This window comes from Apium graveolens, chromosome 10 (assembly GCF_009905375.1).
Source record: "Apium graveolens cultivar Ventura chromosome 10, ASM990537v1, whole genome shotgun sequence".
Classification (NCBI taxonomy): Eukaryota; Viridiplantae; Streptophyta; class Magnoliopsida; order Apiales; family Apiaceae; genus Apium; species Apium graveolens.
Window position 1 is genome coordinate 146,539,671 of NC_133656.1, and position 25,518 is coordinate 146,565,188.

The window sequence follows — 25,518 nt, forward strand, 5'->3', positions numbered from 1 at the left end:
TATTGTTCGAATTTGAATATATTAGATTTTGTGTTACTTTATTAATTCCATCATTAGGTGTTGTATCAATTATGAAAGTGCATGCTTCATTTACAACCATTTTTTTCAATTATTTTTTTCGGATTGGATTCGGATATATCCGAAAACCGAAATTTTTCGAATTGGATATTCATATCCGAACCCGAACCCGAAATCTGAAAATTTATATAATTATTGATATAGCAAGTGCTTATGATCGAACACACGACTTGTAGAGAAAGAGTTTTAACGTGTCATCTTCAATCACTCCACCATATCATTAATTATGTTAATATTTTTTTGACACACCATACTTAAAATCCCGTATCCGCCACTAATTATGTAAGATAACATGTAATTTTATTATATCTTATTCACAGTTATTATTCTATCTAGATTTTATATAACAAACTCAATAAACTATGATGAAACAAGTTTACTCTTATCCAGATTTCAATTCATGAATCACTTAGATCACCAATTGATCTAAATATTGATCCAAATTTCTGACCAATTTCAATAGTGTGATCCAAATATTTGATCCAAATTACTTTTTACATATAATAATATACTAGACTATAACCCGTGCGATGTACAGATTGCTTTTAACATTCGATATTTTTTAATAATATATTTTATAATATAATTTTCAATAGTTGAAAAATAAATTGAAGAACATAATAAGTTATAACAATATATGTTTTATAATAATTTGAGACTTGACTGAAAATAAATAATATAATATAATATGTTGTTCACGGAACTCGAGCCCTAAACCTGTAGCATAATAAAGAATATAAGAGTTTAAATATAATAAGTTCTTGACAGGGTTCGAACCCTGAATCCATGAGAGCAGTTTAAATATTAATATAATAATATTTTATTATTGCATCCAATGATTCTCATCTTTCTGACTTTAGATCTGACGGTTGTTATTTGTCGTACCAAACAACTGTACTAAACAACCGACTACCAAATAGAGGGTGTTCTGCTTATAATAGTATATTATAGATAAATATCATATTAAACAATTTTATCTTAAATTTATCGTTTAATCATTATTAACAATTTATATAACATTTCATAAATTAATTAAATAAAAAAAATTAATAATTAAAATTGTGCACTTAATTTATGTATCTCTAAGTACAATATATGCCTCTTTATTTTTTATTTTTCTATGGCGGTTCAGGAATTCCAGAAATCGAGTATTCCACAAATTCTTGAATTCTAGTATCGTTTTCGAGTTATTTTGTGTGTTGTAATTTCTTTTATGCATTTTATGTACTTTTTATTTTATGCATTGTACTTCTATTTAAATTTTAATGAAATTATGTTTTCTCATTATTTTAAAAATAAATTTTGTTAACTATTAATTATATTCTGTTATTAATTATATAATTAAAAAATCAAAAATCAATTTAAAATCTCATAAATTACAAATAACAAAATCATTATTTTATATTAAATCAAGTTTGGATCAGCGAACTGAATCACTACTGTTCCCTTGGATCACTGTTGGAATGAAATTTGAAGTAATCTACTCCAAATTTGAATCTTTGGATCACTGTTAGGATTTGCCCTTATAGGTTTTAATAGCTTTCAGTTTTTAACATCTTTGGTCCTTCTTTATTGGCTTCCATCTAGTGATGCATGTGGATCAGTGCATGCAATGGTCGACATATATGACGTATTGGTTATCGAAGTTTTTTTTTTCCGATCTTGTTTCACAAATACTAAATATAGCCCTAATTTTGTTCTATGTGGTAAAAAATTAATATCCAGTCCATGGTCGTCCTTGCACTTAAACGTATATGACGAGATCTGTTTTGAAATCGTGATGTGATTTTCTTAACCATATCAGTTTTGGGTCAATCTTGTTGAACCTTCTTGGACAATGTTGAAGCCTGTATAAGTACTGTATTTATAAAAATATCCCTACTATTATATGAGGAAATTTGAGGTCACAACCCTGAAAACAACCTCAAGCACATCAATCCTATTATATTAAAGATAAAATAATAAAAATTTGGTTAATAATCGGTTTGATCACTGTAATTATAACAATATTTAAAATAAAACACTCATGGATTAATATTTACAATAAAATTATATAAATACAAATAAATGATATATGTCTAATGAACTTTGTTTAAACAAAATAATATATAATATTCACCCGGACCGGGCTAAACAAAATTGTAAAATTAATCCAATCTAAAATAAAAATTGAAAATAGACTACATACAGTTAGTTGGATTTGCAGTATCGGACTACAATAAAATAGTAAAGACCAATAAAAATTTGAAAGGAAATTCATTTGATCGATATAATATCACCGGGCTAAAATAAATAACAAATGGGGTAAAACAAAAATATATTTGAAACAAAATCCGTTTAGCTCATTTAATGTCATTAGGCTAAAATAAAACTAAGTATATTATCCATTCGGTCTAAGAGAAAATAATATTTACCTATTTACACCGGGCTAAAATAAAATTAAACAAAAAATTAAATATAATTAGCTAGATTGGGTTTATATAACGGGTCTGAGGCTAAAACCAAGGCTTACTACCTTATGCTAAAACAAAATAATAAATATTACTGATCAAGCTAATAAAGTATTTACTAAACCGGGCTTGAACAAAAATAATATTTAAAATATAATAAGTTGGTCGATATAATGTCATCACGCTAAAATAAAATATATAATATATTCGGTTCAAAACAAAATAATATTCACTCAAAGCTAAAATATAATTAAAAATAAATTAAATATAATTAGCTTGTTGATATGACGGGCATGAGGCTAAATCAGAATAATGTATAGTATTGTTCTACGCTAAAATTAAGAAATTAAAACTAAAATAAATCTAAATATAATTAGTTGGATGATATCGGTATTAGATAATTCGTATATCATTAATGTGAACTAAAATTTATCTTTTAGTTAAAACATAATTATATTCCATAAACACGCCAATAAATATCAGTTAAACTATATCTTTCAATTGGTCTTATTTTTTAAAAAGTAAAATATCACTAAATTATACTGGTGTATATTTAAAATTATTATTAAATCATATTATTAAAATTTTCTAACAAACAAATTTCAGAGTTTAAAATTTTCACTTAAAATTAAATTCATAAAATTATAAAATATAAAAAACAATCCTTGCATCACATAGGTTTTAGGCTAGTATAATAAAACAACAAAGTATTTTGATGAGTAATTTAATTAATATGACGATTATACCCCTACATTAATATATATACAATAATTATTTCATCTCATCATTCTTTTATTAAAAATTATTAATTGTTGTATATTTAATATGTGCATACATATATTAATCCATACATACACGCATACATACATAAAATAAATATATACATATGGGGATACTCTAATGAGACTAAATTTAAAATTAGAACTTAATATGGGTCATAAAAACATGCCCAATACATATAAAACTGATCTACGAGTCCACATCTTATAGCTTTATGTTTTAAAACATTAAATACAAAAAATACATACAAAATAGTTATATACACGAATTAGCACGCGAAAAACAACTTCTCCGTTACTCGCAAGCTGCTTCAAACACAGGTCACCCTAAAATGTTACAGGAGAACTGTAATATCTGGGACATAGCATGTAATTATTTTTATTGATAAATAATTATTATGTGATTATATTGTGATTTTTGGTGAATTATCTGATGATTGGTGTCGTTATATGAATGTTTATATATGGTAAAGTATAAGTATGTTAATTTTATTATGTCCAGAATAAAATATAGATAATTAAGGTTTTTTTTGGTAATTTTTGGAGTGTTATATGATTTTATATTGATTTATGGATTTATAAATTATTTTCTGAATAATTACAAAATCATTTTCTAAAGCTGGGAATCGTCCAACCTCAACCGTTTTTACGTTTTTATAACCCGAGATTCTTCCGAAAACTCCTTCCTAACCTAATCTAGTAATTCCGGACATTTTCCGTATTTTGACTTTTTTCGATCCGGATTATGATTTGACCCGTGCGCGGCCCGGCGCAATATTTTCGATAGGCTAACCCTTTTCGATAACATTATCTTCGTACAAATCATTTTATAAAAGCCCAGTTTTGATAATTATCCAAAACAGGATAATGCTTATTCAAAACAGGATAACGCTTATCCAAAACAGGATAATATTTATCCGATAGGATCGTATTTATAGTTACTTACCGGCTAAGTAACGTATTTATCGATCCAACACGATCCAGAACGTATAAATATTCCGTAATTATAAATAGTCTTTTCTTATTTCATTTTCACGCGTAAAATCATAATCAGACAGTACAAACCAGTAAAATACAGAGAAAACCCTAATAAAATACCGCGTTCTTCATAATCAAACGCATAAACGAAGGTGTTATTGAACTCCGATTCGGGTGTGCAATATATCAAAACGAAGCTCTCAAAAACCTCTTTCTGAATCAATCATCTGTTTTTGTGCAAGAATCAGGGTATTTTTCTTATTTAATTATTTTATTTCAAATTTATTAAAGATTAAATTGTGAATTTTTTTCTTGATGTTTTTGATATGATTTGATGACTCCATCGTGTAGATAATATTTTTCTGGTAAATTTGTTATATTATATGTCAAATTGGAGTTCAATAACATGTAGAAAAGTGGGTTTGATTTTCAAGTTGAAGTTTGTTGGTGTTCTTGAAGAAATTCACCGGAAAAATTCATATTTTTTTGCCGGATTTTTGACCCGTTAAACTTAGGTATGAATAGTTAGTACCAGTTGATAGATTGTCCTCAAACGAACCTAATTATGTGCTTAATTTCTGTATTGGCTTCCTGTATTGACCTCACCGGAAAGTTGACCACGGCGGAGACGGAAACTTTGACCAAGTTTTCTAGTCGAACCCCGTGTTATTCGTCTAAAATATGATTGCAGAACTGTTCCTTGCATCTCAGAGAACATTCGTTAATATTTTGGTAAATTTCTGGGCAACTTTTCAGTCACCGGAAAAACTTGGTGGCCGCCGTTAATGGCGGCCGACCACCGGAGTTTGAACGGGGAAGACGACAGGGGCAAAATTTCAATTTGAACCCCTGAAGTTTCCCTGTTCTGCAGAATTGGTACCTTAGTTATAAAGGTTTTCAAAAACTGGATTTCTGTTTTATTATTTTCAGAAAATATATTTTCTTTTTATAATATTTTCAGAAATTGATTTTTATTATTTTAAAAATTCAAAAATTCATTATTTAATTTTTCTGAAAATTATTTTTTAGTTTAAAAATAAATCTTAATTAATTAATTAATTAATTTTAGCTGATATTTAATTAGTAAATTAATTTCAATATTAATTGATTAATTAATTTAATTAGTTATTAATTAATTTTAATAAATTATTTAATTGGATTTAATTTTTTATTTGGATTTAAAAATTTGGAAAAATAGTTTCGAGCATTAAAATATTATTTTAATTTATTTTTAAGGCTCGACAATTATTATAAAATTATTTTAAAGGCAGATTCGGGTGTTCGAACCCTATTATTTAATTATAAAATGATTCGGAGGCCCATTTTAATTCTGACAAATGTTCAAAAATTCATATTAAATCCCTGAAAAATCATTTTGACCCCGAATCTTTTTTGAAAAATTATTTTGATTGAATATCTTGCATGCTATGTGCTACGTGCTATTTGATTGATGTGTTATATGCCTATGTGGTTATTGTTTGACTGTTTTAGTCATAAATTTCAATCCGTAAATCGGATTTGGGTAAAACGAAGGGTAGATAAAAGCTTATGACGTCAATGTGACGATTAGAATGATATGAGATTGAGTATTGATAGATACTTGTGATCCCTAACAGAGTAAGCGAGGCATAGAAAAAGAAAGTCAGTGATCCGTAAATAGAATTGAAGCGTAGAAAGAGAAGGCAAGTGATTGACGAATAAAAGCAAGGCATTGAAAAAGAATGAAAGTGATTGAAAAGTAAAACTGTTAGATGAGTACAAGTAAAGTTAAAAGTCATATGTGATAAGGCAAGTCCTTCTGAACCTTACTTCAAGATATATTGCAAATATTTCTGAACTTTCTCTTAACATGTTGCTAGTATTCAAAATAAATCTGATTTTACATTTCAAACGCTTTAAACTATTCAACCTTGAACCCTGATCATATCATTAAACTTGAGCTATAAGCTTTATTTCTTGTAAACCGTCAACGGTTGATTTCCCCGATATTAAACCATACAAATATAATAGTACTCTGCAAATACATACACACCATAAACCAAGTATTTTAACAGAATTTCTTGAGCATACAGAAACTTATACACCTCGGAATACCCTATCACATCAAAGATGAATACCATGTATTATCATTGAACCATTGTTCTTCAGATACTTGATTCTTTATTAGGCTTGAAGCCGTTCTTCATATCTACACCTTGATACACCTTGATGATACCTGTGAAATGTTTTATGCTCTGAGATAATGCTTCATCAATGTTAATCATGATTATACTTTTATTGAATTACAATGGTTATCATATTGAATTTTCTTAGAATTAGATGGTTTTATAAATGTGGACCAGATTCGTGGTCAGACCAGATTCGTGGTCATATTAGGCCAATGCGTGCCTTGGATCTAGTATATAGAGAAAAGCTGGGAGCTTTGCTCGGGGTTAGTGTGTGACTGATCAGCAACCTAATCTTGGTTTTTAAAATGAAAAGAGAATATCCAATTCTATTCATTGATTATCCGGAAACTTGATTCTTCTGAATCATTTCAACAGATCATTGTTGAACCTCAGTTATTGCTATTATGACTTGCTGAGCTAGTTAGCTCACTCTTACAAATCTGTTATGTTATTTTACAGTTGAAAAGGAAATTGTTGGTAGCGAGGATTCTCAGTCCAGTGTGCGAGCTAGGATTCCAGGATAAGATGGACCGAGTTAGCATGAGATTTATAATGTAGATGAGTTATGTAAGATTGTAAGAATGATATCATTATCAGTTTTAAGCGGAACCAGTTGGGATTTGGTATGATGTAATAAAAGTTAAGGTTGTGGCTTGTTTTCATACTTTAACCTGTTGCGATCCATGATTATGGTAAAAAGGGTCATTGCATATATTATTTTCATAAGCAGGTATTTATATATTGAGTGTGTGTGTTGTGAACCTTAAACCTCTGACCCGGATTTGGAGGGCATCACAAGAACTATCGATTTTGAAGTTTTTTTTTATCGTAGGTAACCCGCAGCCGCTACCCTTTGGGTGCGCACTGGGTAAACCCTACGGGTTCACGTAATAGCCTGCAAACCACGTGAACCAAGGTAAACCACATTTAAGCGACATGCTCTGGCTCATGAGGCATAATCATAAATTCTCCTCCCGTGGGATTTGAACCTGTGATCAAGAGGTTAGTTTTCCTCTCTTTAACCAACTGAGCCAACTCTCGCGGGCTCGATTTTGAAGTTTAGAGTTGATTTCAAATAAGATTCAATGTTTGAGAAGGAACTGTCAATTTTGAAGACATTTATCTCGTCGAGAACGAACCATTTTAGTTTTTTCAAATAAACACAAACACTGAATTTCGACACAAGGAAATATAAATTTAACAAAAAACACCGAACTTCGACACAAAGCACTTAAAAATTTTCAAACAAAGCACCAAAAATTTAACCAAATACCGATTTTTGACACAAAGCACTTAAAATTTTTAAAACAAATCACTCAAAATTTAATACAAATCACTGAATTTCGATACAAATTACTAAAATGTTTCAAAATAAATCACTAGAAAATACAATCTCGACCATACATACCATAACCATTGTGACAACCGGTAAATATTAGAGTTATCTTCATAATTGTGATATATATATTCGTAAATATCCTGTGTTATAAGGCCGATTATGCGAATTTGTTATATATTGTGTGTAATTTAGTCATATGGCATTGCGAGTATTGCTGAAATATTTTAAGCGTGTAATTTTCGTACATGAGTAGGATTTTCGCTACGCGATTAGTAAATAATAGAGATTTCTCGCGATTTAGTAATATTTTAATAGTTGTGATTAGGCGATAAATTTTTATTTTAGTATTATGGGATATAATCAAGTTACTTGCAATTATTTGTGTGATTTATAGTGTTTAATTATATTTTTCGTGATTTATTTTGTTAGTATATTAATATTAGAAAAATTATTTTAATATAAAATCTTATTCAAAATTTTTGAAAACAATTTTATTAAATTTCTAAAATCTCATAGTATTTATGGTATTTATTTGGTGATTTATGGATTTGTATTTTAATTACTAAAAATCATTCTTTTAAATTTTACTTTTATTAGTTATCAAATTACAAGCATACCCTTGCATGCAATTTCCATTCAAATAGAAGTCAAGGATAGGATTGTCATTTCACTCCCCACTAACTCTCTTTGACCAAGCAAAAGACCAATAAAACCTTGCATGCAATAGTTGACTATTAGTGAATAAAAGACAAATTGGTAAGTTCAACCTCCACTACCATTTTAATGGGATATAAACGAACATGTACACTCCACTCACCTCATTTTCTCCACCACCACTTCACTTCACTCTCTTTTCTCTTTCCTCTCTCTCTCTCTCTCTCTCTCTCGGCTGAACCCAAAAACCCCTCCCTTCTCATTTTTTTCTTTTCATTTCTTCATCTTCTTGCATCTTTCAACCCCTCTAAGCAAGGTTAATTTCACTTGGTTTCATATCAATATTTAAGGTGAGTTTTTCTTAGTTGCATGTAGCTAAAGTCAAGAGTTTAACTTTGATTCTTGTGAATCTAGAGTTGAACTAATTGTGGTTTATAAAACTTGAGTAAGAGATGGTCTTGATGAAGTGTTATGCTTCTACTTTCAAGCTATAATCTTGGTCTCAAGCATTCGACAATGACTCCAAGGAGTCAAATGGGTTTTTGTGTTTCATGTGTTAGTTTTATTTGATTTCAAAAAGAAAGAAGCTTTGCATGTGACTTTTAAAGAACCTATGATCTTTTAAAATGTGTTTTTACAAAGTTTCTATCCTTGCATGCTATGATTTTTACACTAAAAGTTGAAATTAATGTGTGCATGTCGTAGTTTAAGTGATATTTCGAATAAATATATTATGTGATTTGAATATGAGTTTTTGTGCAATGCATGCCACAATTTTTGCTCTAAAATGCTATTATGTTATGTGCTTTATTGAGTTATGATTAAATCTTGTAGCCATCAAGTTTTTACCATGTGTTTTTGGTTCGAATATTTGCCTAAAATTTCATATGTAAAATCTGCTCTGCTATGCTCTTTATTTTTGCCTCGGTTAATGACTATTATGTTTAAGTTTATACTCGTATTTTTCCATAGAATGATAGTTAGTAGTGTTGTGTACAATGTAGGATATATTTGTGGGCTTGCATGTTGGGTTTGGTGTTGATTTGGGAGTTACAGTGGAAGGAGGTACACTAGGCACTTTGTAGCAGAATTTTCCACCCCAAGTATAAGCTGTTTTAGGTGAGTTATGGTAAGGCCTTTCCAGGCCCAAGTTTACTGGAGTTAGGAATTGAGTTTTACTTGAGTCCAGTGGTTTTGATTCATTGAAAAACTTGCATTTAGGTAGGCACACGCACACATTTCCAAGAGTAACTCAGAACAGGGCAGAATTGCGTAAGCTTGAACTTTGGTCGACTTTAACCATGCCTTAGGCTAGGCCTTCATGGGGCCTTGGCTTAAATAAGTGTAATGCATCCATAGGAAGCTTAACAAACCTTTATAATTAAAAATTGAATAAGAAAAGTGAGTTTTATGTGAGTGAAAACAGGGCAGAGTGAATTCGAGGAAGACTGGACAAGTGTCAACTTTGGGCAGGAGCCTAGAGAGGCCTAGGTGAGGCCTTGGCATGAAACCAAATCTGAGAGTTAGTTCTAGGTCTTAAGAATCTATGAGAATTGGTTTTGTTAGAATTCCCCAAGTAGAAGTTGAGATATCAGCTAAAGAGCACTTGACGTGCAAACTGTTGCTCGCAGGGGACTTCTGTGAGAGGCTTGACCTTTGTAAATCTTTAGGAGTGAGGCCTTTGAGTCTCACCAACTTTAGAAGTTAGTTTAGAGTCTTAACAACCTGTAGGAAGTGGTTTGGAATGAAGGCCCAAGGTGGAGACACCCCATTTCCACCAAGAAACCCGAGAGCACCCTTTCGAGTGGCATTATGAAACCTTAGTGGTGTTCATTGTAATTAGAACTTGGAAGTGAAGAGTCCGAGTGTTGCACATCATCTTTAGGGTTAATTTAAGGTCAATGATAGTTCTTATGTGTTACTTGCTTATGTGCTTAGGTGTTTAGATGATATTATAGTATAAATAACTAGTAGTATATGCCATGCCGTTATGTGATTATGTGACTAAATGGAATTACTTGAATTGTATGCGATTAAGTTATGTGTAATCATAAGTTTGTGTGATCGTAATTATAATAGGGGTAAAGGTTAGTCTAGAAGCTTATAGGCTTATAAGTCGATAAAGAGTGAATAGTAATATGGTTAATATAATGTGTAGGTTCCGAAGCGAAGGGGAAGACTCGTGCCGTCAAGATCGAATAATCTTAGAACTTTTGGAAGGCAAGTTACTAATTTCATATGCTTATAACTGTTGGCAAGTTACTTACCTCTTTATTCTTATAATCGTTGTACATATATACATTTCCCATGAATGCTTAATTATAACAACTCCATGACCATAATTATTTCAATTACTCCCGTTAATCACTCTTATCTTGATTTATACTTTACCTTCAAATGTTCTTCCCTTGAATCTAATTCAATTAAGTTAATACCCAATCTTTCCCCGACATCCATGTTATAAATCAATAAAAATAAAATAAATGTTTTCTTATCTTAGTGGATTGGACCCAAACGCAAGTCCTTTTCACGTTATTGATAAGCTCACATATAGCCTAGGGATCCCATTATATTTGAGAACCCAGCGAGGTTCGGGATTACTTCACGGCTGATCGTCGGATGTAATTCGTAGCGTCCTAAAATTATTTTGATAATTTGATATTTATAACATGATTTTCCGATGCCATGATACCATATGTCATATTTTGATTATTATGATTCTACCATGCTTTTATACTATAACATGTTGCCCGATATCAAGATTCCATATAACCATGTTTTTATTGCTATAGTTTTGCCATGTCTTCATATTATAACTTCATGTTTCTTTGTGTCATTCTTACAAGTATCCACAACCCCTTGATTTATGAACTCGTGATTTTGAGATAATGTCATGCTTAGTAGAATGATTAGTACTTGTTGAGGGTTGTAGCTCATTTTCTTGTGTTTAACCCTGTTCTACAGCTAGCAATCATCATGGTTCGTACCAAGCAGACCGCCCGTAAGTCAACCACTAGGCAGGGTGAAGACCATTTGAGGGAGCAGGTAGAATATATATAGTTTAGGCGAAATCCGCAGGTATGTAATCGTGGTATTAGTTAGAAGGGTTGTTCCAAACTCTGAACTTGTAAAGATCTTGGGATTGTTGTTATTTTGGTTGGGTTGTAATAGATCATTATCGTCCTTTGGACTTATAAGTTTGTAATAATTATGATTCTCTTTTATTTAGAGTGTGTGTCTTGGGATGTGACAGTTTTTGGTATCAGAGCCTAGGTTTAGAGTCCCTGGACAACCCAATTAGGACCATAGGAAGTATGCGTATATATTATTATATCGGGAGTGCTAATACGCGACATTCGAATAGACCGTATATGACCTTTATATATATATATGTATATTGCTTGACAACAACGTGCGTATTCGTCATCTTCGATTCCGCCGAGCGACGCAATTGCTTTCTCTGTCTATGCTAACTTAAGGATGCATCATGACTTTCTCCAAGGAAAGTATATCAGGCTGATGGAACGTCTTGAGGAGCTCCATGCCAGTAAGCAAGTGATGGGTGATGGACCTAAGGGGAAAACCATTTCAAGGCTCGAATCACTGATCCAGGTAACCACATCAAGATTGGAGGAGATGCCTATGCACCGCGACCGGACCAGTCATATTACTGTGCAGACGATAGTGGGTGAGATTGGGAGTATGGTCAAGATGCTACATGAGGACACTACCCCCAATATTGTAAGGATCCGTGTGGAGGAGGAACCCGAGGAGGAGTCCGAGGAGGAGGCTTAGGATGAGCTTTAGGAGACTTGACCTTTAGTTGCTTAGATTAGGTTGTTCCTTTGATTACCATGTCATTTGTTTCCATTTCTAGACTCTCGTACTGTTTAGTTCGGATCTATAATCGTATTTGAACCTTGTGATTCGTACCTTTCGACTTGAACCATGTTAAATTCAGTTATTCACTTTATTTGATTCCTATAATTGCTCCTTTAAAATTTCTTGCTTATCACCATGCATCGCCCTTATTGTTTGAAAAACTGTTTACCATGATAACTGCAAATAATACCCTAATTCTGTATCCCTCAAACTGTATAATCTTATTTCATAAAATGGCACCTATAAGAGCCCGATGAAGACCTACAAATAACCAAAAAAATGACGGAGAAAACCAAAACCCTGATATAGCACAACTTGTGGAGTTGGTACGCCAACAAACTGCTACCATAGCCCAACAACAACTACTTCTTCAACAAATGCAACCACCTCAACCACCTCCAGTAGGTTAGGGATGGCAACGGGTCGGATCGGATCGGGTTTCTGAAGATCCATATCCGATCCATTATATTCGGGTTCGGTTCGGGTTCGGGTCCGGATATCTAAAATGAAGATCCAGATCCGATCCGTCGGGTTTTTTTGAGTTTCGGTTCGGGTTCGGATCTAATTTGGATACTTAAAAAATAAAAAATTAAATAAAAATAAAAAATTAACTTCCTATCAAAAACATGAATATTGATTTGTTTTTTAAATTTAGGAATGTAAAAGGGCTTCACATGTTTTATTTAGCACAATAAACGTGTGAAACATTCCTAATTTTATTGTTTACAATCACTCGTTTTGATTATTTAATGAGCAATATTTAAGAAAAACACAATATCGATAACATGAATGTAAATTATGTATCGCATATATAAAATTAAGTAAAATGTTAATATACATATTTAATAATTCAAAATATTTCAATATATATATACATATATATTGTATTTTATATAAAAATAATATACAATATAACATATATATCTGTATAATATGTTATATATATAATATGTATATATACATACTTTATATATATATATTATATCGGGTTTTTATAGGGTCTCGGGTTTGGATCGGGTCTGAATCGGGTTTCGGGTTTCGGGTCGGGTCTCGGTTCGGAACACCTAAGATCTAGATCCAAACTTTTTCGGGTCTAAATATAAGATCCAGATCCAGATTCAGATCCAAAAAATCGGGTTCGGGTAGACCCAATCGGGTCGGAACGGGTCGGGTATCCGTCGGGTCGGGTAAAACTGCCATCCCTACAGAAGGTGTCACTACTTTCAAAACATTTCAATCTGTAAAACCCCTAGAATTTGAAGGAACACAAGACCCGGTAGAAGCTCATACTTGGCTTAAGGAAATAGAAAAGGCCTTTGCCTTAACAAAAGTTGGAGATAATCAGAAGGTGGAGTATGCCACTTATTTTCTTAAAGGTGAACCAAACTATTGGTGGGAGTCGGCGAAAGGTTTAGAAGCTGCTGAAGTTATTACTTGGGATAGGTTTAAGAGAATGTTTTTAGATAAGTATTTTCCTCGCTATATGCAAACACAAATGGAGATGAAATTCTTTGAGTTGAAGCAAGACAACATGACGGTCGGTGAATATGAGAAGAAGTTTACAGAACTTTCTAGGTTTGTGGGAGAGTATGTTGATTCTGAAGAGAAAAGGGGAAAAAGGTTCCAGCAGGGACTGAAGCCCTGGATAAGGAGTCGTGTTGCAGCTTTTGAGTTGACCACCTATGCTAAAGTGGTTCAGAAGGCAATGGTAATTGAAAGCGAGAGTGAGCAAAATCAAAAGGAGAAAGGAAACAAGAAAAGAAGATTTGAAACAGGAGAAGAAGGCTCAAGTTATAAGGGACAGAATCAGAGGACTAATCAAAGATTTAAACCTCATAGTGGACTCAGAAACTTTAAAAAGAGAGAATTTGGGAATAAGTCACAAGAAACAAGATCTCAATCAACCAGTAGAAAGAAACCCCCGCAAGGATCAGTTCTGCAATGTAAGATTTGTAATAGGCGACATACGGGAATCTGAAATAAGGCGAATATAATTTGTTTCAAGTGTCATACGAAGGGCCATTATGCTCATGAATGTAAGAATCAGAAGGCCAACATCACGTGTTATAAGTGTGGGAAACCAGGACATGTGTCACGAGAATGCAAAGGAGTGGGTAATAACCAGTTGATGCAACTGACTACTGTACCCTACCCTGTGAATCAAGTAACTCCTATGCCAACCCCATCATTCCCAATATCTTTCAATCAACCCCAGATAGCATCATCTTCAAATCGCCCAGCTTTGACTTATCCAGCTCAAGCAAGAACTTTCAACATGAACGTGAAGGATGCAATTCAAAGTACCGATGTGGTGTCAGGTAGGCTTTCTGTGAATGCTGTTAGTGCTAAAGTATTGATTGATTCGGGAGCCACCAGATCATTCATTTCAAAATCTTTTGTTGATAAGTTGAATTGTGAAACCCAATTGATGCATGAACCCTTATCCATTATCTTAGCTAATCAAGATAGAGTATTTGCAAATCGTATTTGCCCTCACTGTTCGATAGAGATAGCCGGACACGTTTTTCTTGCGAACCTCATTCCCTTCCAGTTAGGCGAATTCGACATGATTTTAGGAATGGATCGGCTGACAAGTTTTAGTGCTCAAAATAGACTGTAAGGATAAAAGAGTAGTATTAAGTACACCTCAAAGTAAGAAGGTAACGTTCAAGGGCCAAAAGCAAACTCAGACATTTCTCACCTCGATGCAAGCAAAGAAGTTGATTCGAAAAGGATGCGAGGCATATTTGGCGTATATAGTTGATAAAGGTAGAGAAGTTTCAAATCTGGAAGACATTCCAGTGGTAAGAGATTTTTTGGACGTTTTTCCTGTAGAACTTCCTGGCCTACCCCTGGACCGACAAATTGAGTTTACAATAGACCTTGCCCCCGGCACCGAACCCGTTTCGAAAGCTCCATATAGGATGGCACCAACGGAGATGAAGGAATTAGCAAAGTAAATACAAGAATTACTAGACAAGGGATTTATAAGACGAAGTGTTTCACCATGGGGCGCGCTAGTGTTGTTTGTGAAGAAGAAGGATGGAAGCATGCGACTTTGTATAGATTATCGAGAATTGAACAAATTGACGATTAATAATGGATACCCTTTGCCTAGAATTGATGATCTGTTGGACCAACTCAAGGGAGCCTCTTATTTTTCAAAAATTGATCTGCGATCGGGATACCACCAATTAAAGATTAAGTCTGAGGACGTATCGAAAATAGATTTTCAAAAAAGATATGGACATTATGAGTTTCTCGTTATGGCTTTTGGGTTAACGAATGCACCAGCTGCTTTCATGGATTTAATGAATCGAGTATTCAAGGAGTATTTGGAAAAGTTTTTCATAGTTTTCATTGATGATATTCTGGTATATTCAAAGACAAAAGCTGATCACACTGAACATCTAAGAATAGTCTTGGAAGTGCTGCGGAAGGAGAGATTGTATGCCAAGTTCTCGAAGTGCGAGTTTTGGTTAGTTGAAGTAAGATTTCTAGGACACATTGTTGGAAGAGAATGAATTAGAGTAGATCCTGAAAAGATCGAGGCTATAATGAATTAGGAGAGACCGAAGACACCAACATATGTGAGAAGTTTTATGGGACTAGCAGGATACTACAGAAGGTTTGTAAAGGATTTTTCGAAGATTGCCGTACCCCTGACCAAATTGACAAGGAAGAATGAAAAGTTTGAATGGACGGAGAAGTGCAAAAATAGTTTTCAAGAGTTAAAGCAAAGATTGGTAACTGCTCTGGTTTTAGCATTACCAGACGACAAGGGAGATTTTGTGATATAAAGTGATGCCTCTCACAAAGGACTTGGATGCGTATTGATGTAACACGGGAAAGTGATAGCGTATGCTTTAAGATAACTTAAATCACATGAACAGAAGTACCCGACTCACGATTTAGAGTTAGCTGCGATAGTGTTTGCTTTGAAGCTTTGGAGATACTACTTATATGGGGAAAAGTGTGAGATATACACAGATCATAAGAGTCTGAAGTACCTCTTCACTCGGAGGGAGCTGAATATGAGACAACCTCAATGGTTAGAATTGGTCAAAGACTACGATTGTTCGATATAATATCATCTGGGAAAGGCCAACGTGGTAGCGGACACTTTAAGTAGGAAGGAAAGGTTAAATATGATATCAATGCCGAAGGAATTATTTGATGAAGTTAAAAAATTGCAATTAGAGCTTTGTGATCATGGAGGAGTAGAAGAAATGTGTTATGCCGTTACTTTTCAACCGACACTACTAGAAAGGATAAAGAAATGCCAAGATGAAGTAATGACTCAAGAGAATAATCAGTTGACAGGAGAAGAGATATGTACCTAAAAAACGAACAAGGTGTGTTGATATTTTTAACAAGAATCTGGATCCCAAATGTGATTGAATTAAAGAATGATATTTTGAAAGAAGCACACAACTCAAGATTTTCGATTCACCCGGGAAGTACCAAAATGTACCATGATTTGAAAAAGAGTTTTTGGTGGGCGAACATGAAAAGGGAGATTGCGGAGTGGATTTCAAAATGCGACACGTGCCAAAGAGTGAAAGCAGAACATCAGAGACCAAGTGGTTTAATTCAACCATTGAAGATTCCATAATGGAAGTGGGAAAATGTTGTCATGGATTTTGTAGCGGGTTTACCGCGAACACATTCTGGACACGACGCAATTTGGGTAATAGTTGACCGCCTTACAAAATTGGTTCATTTTCTTCCAATTAATGAAAAGACTTCATTAGACAGACTAGTTCACATGTATGTACGCGAAATCGTGTTACGTCATGGTGTACCCATATCAATAGTTTCGGATCGAGACCCGCGATTTAACTTGAGATTCTGGAGGCAGTTTCAAGAAAATCTTGGAATGAAATTGGACATGAGTGCGACATATCATCCACAAACTGATGGACAAAGTGAACGAACAATCCAAACCATTAAAGATATGTTGTGAAGCTGTGCAATTGATTTTTTGGGAATTTGGGACGATCATCTACCACTCGTAGAATTCCCGTATAACAATAACTATCATTCCAGTATTGGCATGCCACCATATGGAGCGTTATATGGACGAAAGTGTAGAACACCGATGAGTTAGGATGAAGTTGGAGAAGGAAAAATTTGTGGACCGGAATTGATTCAGCAAATGAAGGATACTATCACTGTGATTAAGAAGAGACTCATTACTGCTCAGGATAGATAAAGGAAGTACGCGAACCCCGCCCGGAAAGATGTGAAATTTGAAATTGGGGAAGCTGTGTTACTTAAAGTATCACCATGTAAGTGTTTAACCCGATTCGGTAAAAAATGGAAGGTAGCGCCAAGATACGTTGAACCTTATGAAATCTTGAACCAAGTAGGTAAAGTTGCTTATGAGTTAGCATTACCGCCACAATATCAGCACGTGCATAATGTTTTCATGTCTCATTGCTAAAGAAGTATAATCCAGATGCCAATCATGTGATAGAGATTGAACCAGTAAAGATTCAGGCTAATTTATCGTATGAAGAGCGACCTATGCAGATACTGGATCGACAAGAGAGAATTCTTAGGAATAAAGCAGTAAGTTTGGTAAAAGTATTATGGAGGAATCCTAAAGTCGAAGAAGCAACGTGTGAATTAGAATCCGAAATGCGGAATCGGTATCCTCAATTATTCTCTTAGATTCTGAGGACAGAATCCAATAAGGGGGAGAGGATGTGACAACCGGTAAATATTAGAGTTATCTTTATAAATGCGATATATATTCGTAAATATCCTGTGTTATACGGACGATTATGCGAATTCGTTATATATTGTGTGTAATTTAGTCGTATGGCATTGCGAGTATTGCCGGAATATTTTAATCGTGTAATTTTCGTACGCGAGTAGGATTTTCGCTACACGATTAGTAAATAATAGAGATTTCTCGTGATTTAGTAATATTTGAATAGTTGCGATTAGGCGATATATTTTTATTTTAGTATTATGGGATATAATCAAGTTACTTACAATTATTTGTGATTTATAGTGTGTTAATTATATTTTTAGTGATTTATTTTGTAAGTATATTAATATTAGAAAAAATATTTTAATATAAAATTTTATTCAAAATTTTTGAAAACAATTTTATTAAATTTCTAAAATCTCATAGTATTTATGGTATTTATTTGGTGATTTATGGATTTGTATTTTAATTATTAAAAATCATTATTTTAAATTTTACTTTTATTAGTTATCAAATTACAAGCATACCCTTGCATGCAATTTCTATTCAAATAGAAGTCAAGGATAGGATTGTCATTTCACTCCCCACTAACTCTCTTTGACCAAGCAAAAGACCAATAAAACCTTGCATGCAATAGTTGGCTATTAGTGAATAAAGGACAAATTGGTAAGTTCAACCTCCACTACCATTTTAATGGGATATAAACAAACATGTGCACTCCATTTACCTCATTTTCTCCACCACCACTTCACTTCACTCTCTTCTCTCTTTCCTCTCTCTCTCTCGGCCGAACCCAAAACCACCTCCCCTCTCATTTTTTTTCTTTTCATTTCTTCATCATCTTGCATCTTTCAACCCCTCTAAGCAAGGTTAATTTCACTTGGTTTCATATCATCATTTAAGGTGAGTTTTTCTTAGTTGCATGTAGCTAAAGCCAAGGGTTTAACTTAGATTCTTGTGAATCTAGAGTTGAACTAATTGTGACTTATAAAACTTGAGCAAGAGATGGTCTTGATGAAGTGTTATGCTTCTACTTTCAAGCCATAATCTTGGCCTCAAGCATTCGGCAATGACTCCAATGAGCCGAATGGATTTTTGTGTTTTATGTGTTAGTTTTATTTGATTTCAAAAAGAAAGAAGCTTTGCATGTGACTTTTAAAGAACCTATGATCTTTTAAAATGTGTTTTTACAAAGTTTCCTATCGCAACCATATATTGCACGTAAAAACCTGAGTTCTGAAAGCATTTTAAACAAACTAAACACCAATCACTCTTTTAAATACATGAATTAAATAATGTAATTTCCAAAATAATTCTATAAATCCCCATCATCCTTAAACTGAAATTAATAAAAATACCGATAAATCTAACAATAAAATAATAAGTCCAATAAAATTATTTCCCCGAATTTAAATGCTCAGACCATTTTTAAAATTCATCAAAATCCTTATTTTAAGGTATTGTAGGATTTAATAAATATTTTATTTGGTCGTTGTAGTTGTTTCCAAATATCTTACAAATTAGTATTTCTTTACTTGATTTAATAACAAAACCCCAAATCTTTCCGGAATGCCCATTATTCAATTTAATTAAACTAAATATCACAACTTCTATAAATAAATTTAATTAATACTTTATCCTATTTCTAAAAGAAAATTCATATCTCGATTTCACTCTTCTGAAAATGTTATCTATAAATTAGAATATGTCCCCATTAAATTCTCAAATTAACTATAATTATACTTTCCAAAATTCACTTTCCGTAATATTTTATAAAATTAGTCAAATTCTCTCATTTTGCTATTTTTAAAATAAAATAAGACATAAATTTCCCATATCTTTTCATTATCAAATATTTTATTAAATACTATATTATTGCTATAATTTATTCATCTAATTTTCATAATTATCAATCCTTATTAATCTTCTAAAAATATTTATTCAAAACTCCCAAAATTAATATTTTATTAATTTTAATAACAATTCTTCTCTCTCGTCTCCCGGTTCTCTCTCTCCTCCCAATCTCTCTGTGTCTATTCCTCTTTCTCTTCCTCCGTCACCCATTGTCGCCACCACCGTGACAGTGGTGGCTCCGCCCCTCTTCACCGTACATAACACAACACACACACCAACAAACTCTCACCTTCTCCCATTCAATCTCAGCCCCAAACTCTCCCTCGATTCAATCTCATTTCCGATTAAACTCATTTCCGATTAAACACATAAACACAAAAAAAAATACACAGACACACACATAATACACATACAATAGTACTCGCACAAGCCCACCACCATCACTCTCTCTCCGTTTTTACCTCCATCTCTGGTCAAACATTCGCCTGCCACCACCGCGGTTGCTTCCGCGGCCGGTGGTGGCCTCCACTTTTTCCACCGTTTCTTCAAATAAACAAAACAATACAAACCCCCAATTTTACAAACCCTAAATTATAATTATACGGCATTGTTTTCGGTTGAATCCCAATACACAACCATTTAAAGCAACAAATTTAACTCATCAACTCTTTCCTAATTCACTAACAATATTTAATAATGAGATTAAAGTTCTCATAAAATCCTCAATCCACAATTAATTTAATATGAAAATAATATAGAGGTTTTAATGATTATTACCTTAATTAGATCCACAAGCTATAGAAATCTCCTCTCATCTCCAATTCCACCGAATTAAGAACCTTGCTCTTCAATTTTGTTTTCTCTCTGTAAGTTATGTGTGTGTTAGAAGAGTGAATCATAGAATTTGTTACCAACAATATATATAGAGGGCTACTCCTATAGAAACCAATTTAGAATAAAAACTAGAAACCAAATAAATTTTTAAAAAAAATTAACTCGAAATATAACACATATGGTATGCAAATCGATCGTTGAGAGATATAGAAAAATACAGTGAAATCGGATTTTAAAAAAATTTACGGTTTGACGGGAAAAACCAAATTAAAAACGGAGGGGAAAAGCTGAAATTGGGTGTGGGAGGGTGCAGATTAGTTGGGTGGGGTGATTTAGAGGGGACCATTAGATTAGGTAGATCTAATGGCTTAGATTGGTTCCTAGTTTCTATTTTAATTTTAGTTTGTATTTGATCATTCCCATATATATATATTATAAGAACTACGTGGAATGTTCCAGCATACTCTTAAGAAAATATCTTACATAAATTTCTTATTTCTACAATTATCTAATAAAATATCTTACATGGAATATCTACCCTTTATTTTTTGAAAGTAAATTATTTCGATAAACCAAATTTAGTAATATAAAATAATAATAAACATTAAGTTAAATAATACTCGAAAATAAATAATTGTATAATAAAATTTCTAAAATTATAAAAATTAATCAAGAAACTGACACAGATAAAATATTTTATATAATCATTTTCAAAGTAACTAGGCACGTCGTGATTCTAACGAGATAATAATTACGCTAAATATGTACTTCAACCGTGATCGTTGCAGTCTCCCCCCTTAAAAGGATTCTGTCCTCGGAATCAGTGTTAGTCGCCAAATATAAGAGGGGTATTTAATTAACCTTTGATTATATATATATATATACTCAATCATTCGGGAAAGTGTTTGTTCAAAACCAACTCAAGAACACTTAGGCGTGATATCATTTTTAATAAATGTAATTATATTCAATACCAATAGTCTTAGTCTTTTCCATTTATTTTTAGTTATGCTCTTATTTGCTTTGAGTCTCTAGACCTTAAGCTCCACGATGCTTTTCTACTTAAGGGGAATAACTCAAATTGAGTTTCACATGATCTCCAAATGAAACTTTTAAGGATGTAAATCCTTAAATAGGGAATACTATGCATATGCTCAGATGATGTAAACAATGAACTAATATAATGGTATCTCCTTATTTTGTGATTAGTACACTAAGTTGATTCTTAAGGCTCTCATTTCCAAAAGGGGAAATTTAGTCACTCCGATATTTTATCATTTACCTCTCCAACTCTTGAGAACTAATCCTTAAAGGAATATTAATAATTTCATAGGTCAAACGGTGGCATGCGCGAGATTAATTGATGATGAAAATTCTTTGTGGAAGAGCTAACTAAGAGATCAATATGATCATCGAACAGCTGATACGTTATCATTAGGACAATTGTCAAAGTACACAATGTGGCCAGTCTTTAGTACTCTAATGACACGCAAGAGATCAATTGGTGGTGTCCCACCAGACTTCTATCATACAGACATATAGGCTTTATCTGCTATATTAATAGGGTCGTTCATCTCAGTTATAAAAAAGGATATAACCGATTAAGGAAGATTGCAAGAAGGGTTCATAATTACAACAGTATAGATAATGAGAAAGTAAATTATCCTCCAAACAAATTGAGGTTTCTTTCAAAGAATAAGAGAATACCTTAGAAAATTCTAGATGGCAAAAATTGCCAACCAAAGGTGAACTAGCATATGATCTCCCTTTAAATACTGGACATATCAGCTCGTAACATATCTTCGGTGGTCTCTAATATACATTTATTATATCCATCGACCTGAGAGTGATAAATAATACTTATGTTAAGCGTTGCGTCCAAGCATTCCTATAAACTCTTATGAAATCGCGAAGTAAATTAAGGGTCACAATATGATACTATCAAACCGGGACTCCATGCCTCACTTTAACAAAAGTATTTCTTTCACCAAATGGAAGTACATTTTGTTAGTTGTTCTATAATCATCCAAGTCACATTATGATTAGCTCATATCCTTGATACTCAGAATCTTTCTCTTGTCAATTCTGGCTTATTCTCTTCCAACACTTGCATAGTCATTCTCATATGTTTCCTAACATTTTTTAGTTGTATTTGTATTCCGTACTTTGATTTATCTGCTTAAACTAGGTCCTTAGTTCCAATCTCATTAACTAAAATCTTTTAAGGTTACCATCATTATAACCTTCTTTTCTACTTAAACATCTGCTACATCATTTATCTTTTACGGGTGGTAAAGTATAATACGACCATAATCTTTAGTAGCCTCTAGTCCTCTTCTGTCTCTTATATTTAACTCCTTTCCGAATCAACGATGAATTTCCAAGAATCAAATTTTCATCTCATATGAAATAAATCACCTTTTTATCAATAAAGTTTTTATTATTTGATCAAATAGTATTTAATAACTTCTCGGATAAAGTATTAGAATGAAATAATCCATTAGATGTTGAACCAAGGGCTTTAAACTACCTCTCGCGATGAATAAACTATTCCAAATGCCTTTGTTGCATGCTATCGATAATTCCACGTAAAAAACATACATTTTAAACTCCTGCAATCTATCTTCAGATTTTGGATATAAATATATTGTTGTTAATTTCAAGTCATGGAAAGGGTATCTGGTTTATAATCCCTCGCTGCCAAGAATTGTAAATTATAATTTACTCATATAGTATTAAAACACATCATTGTCCTTTGTAAGAGTCATTACTCCCAATTACCAAATTTCTAATTCCATGAAGTAAAATGAATACCAGTACAAAAATCAATCTCATATTGTCTCTTGAAAACTTTTCTAACACTCAATGGTCCTTCTGATTTTCTGATTATTCACTATCAGTTAGGTTAAGGGCGTGGCTATCTTAGAAATATATTACTAAACAAAAAGAACTTTTCTCTTTCTTTGGCATCTTAATCTGATCGTTTATACTTTGCTAATACTTCTTCTTTTGCCGGGTCTGGAAAAAAATTCTTTCACTATTCACAACTTACCGAATAAATACCATTTCTTAACCAAAATTTTGAAATATTGTATACAAATTTTCTCTTCTCAAGGTTCCTGAGGTGTTCTACATATCTTTCATAAAATTTTGAATATATCAGTGTGTCATCAACAGATACAGCCTCAACTTATCCAAATACTGTTTGGAGTACACCAATTATTAGATCCATAAACAAGCTTGAACTTAGTTAATAAAAAGGACATCACTACAACTCATAAGTATATATCTTATTGTTAGGTCACACAACACTATAGAAGGGGATTGAATACAGTGTCTATACAATCAAATTGATTTAACACAAGTATGTAACAAAGATCAAGTATATTGAATAAACTATGTTACAATAAGAACTGTTGTTCTCTCTCAGTGATGAACAAATATCACTAAGAGCTGCTAGGTTACACTGTATAATCTTCTCGATAATGATAACACCTCTAGTGTAAACCCTAAGTCTGTGTTTATATAGTACACATTTACAAGATATATTCTAATTGATATGGAATACAATTCTGTCTTCTAAAATATATCAATCAGATATATTCTACAAGTCTTCCAGTCTTCTAACTCTTTTTATGCATATCTTCTTTTGTTTTAGTCTCGATCTTCTCCTGTAAATCAGCTTCATTCCTTTTCTGAAAGTCTTCCCGCACTTAAGTTCTGATATGACCTTAAGTTCTGATATTAAGTCCTGATTTCAGTAAGTCCTGATTTGTCCTGTTGTTAAGTTCTGAAAACTAAACACAAATCATATTAGACATGACATCTCAAATATATCTAACAATCTCCCCCAACTTGTAAATTATGCAAAATATACAAGTTAATAGATTTGATGATGTCAAAAACATTTTAAGTACAAATGCAATAAGAGTTTAACTAGATAGCTAACTACAACTTACAATCCTTGTAGCTTTTACCAATCTCACTGAGTCAATCTGAATTCAAAATGATTCTTGATAAAGTTTGATATCAGCTTTTCTTCTTTATTTCTCAGGACTAGAGCCATTGTAGTCTTGACTTGCTTCATCTCTTCATCTTGACTTCCAATCTGGTAGATTCCAGTCCCTAAAGCAGAGATATGGTTTCTTTCTAAACCATCACCCAGACTTATTACCTTTGGATGAGAAGAATCTTTATTGTAGCACAGACATTTCACATTCAGTATCACTTCAAGCTTAGGAGAATCCTTCTTCATTGGAATCTCACTTCCATCATCTTCAACAATATTAGGAATGAATTTTGTAACTCTTGAACCATAAATTCTTGCTTTATCTCTTATGGTCTTCAATATGAAATTTGACCATCTCCTGGTAATATCAGACTTTACCTCTAATAGGTAATGAAAGAATTGAAGTTCTTTCAGTGATTTGTTTAGCACATCCGATTCTGACATTTGATATGTCCTTCCATCTTCAAGAAATAGAATCAGATTTTCCTTGACATTGTGCTTGTCATGAACATCCAGTACCAGTTGAACAGAGATAACCTTATCAAGGTGTTTCTGTGTAACATCTTCAAGAGGTCTGCAAGTCAACATAAATGGATCTCTAGTAGCAACTTCAACTCCTGTCTTGATCTTAGCTTCATTAGAACCTAGCCCAGCCCTGTCTCTTGGTTCTCTAGCATTTAACCCAATAGTCATGAAAGTAGACAACAATTGGCTTTTCTTTGAATCTGATGGTTTGACATTTTTCCATGAAGTTTCTTTTTATCAGCTACTTCC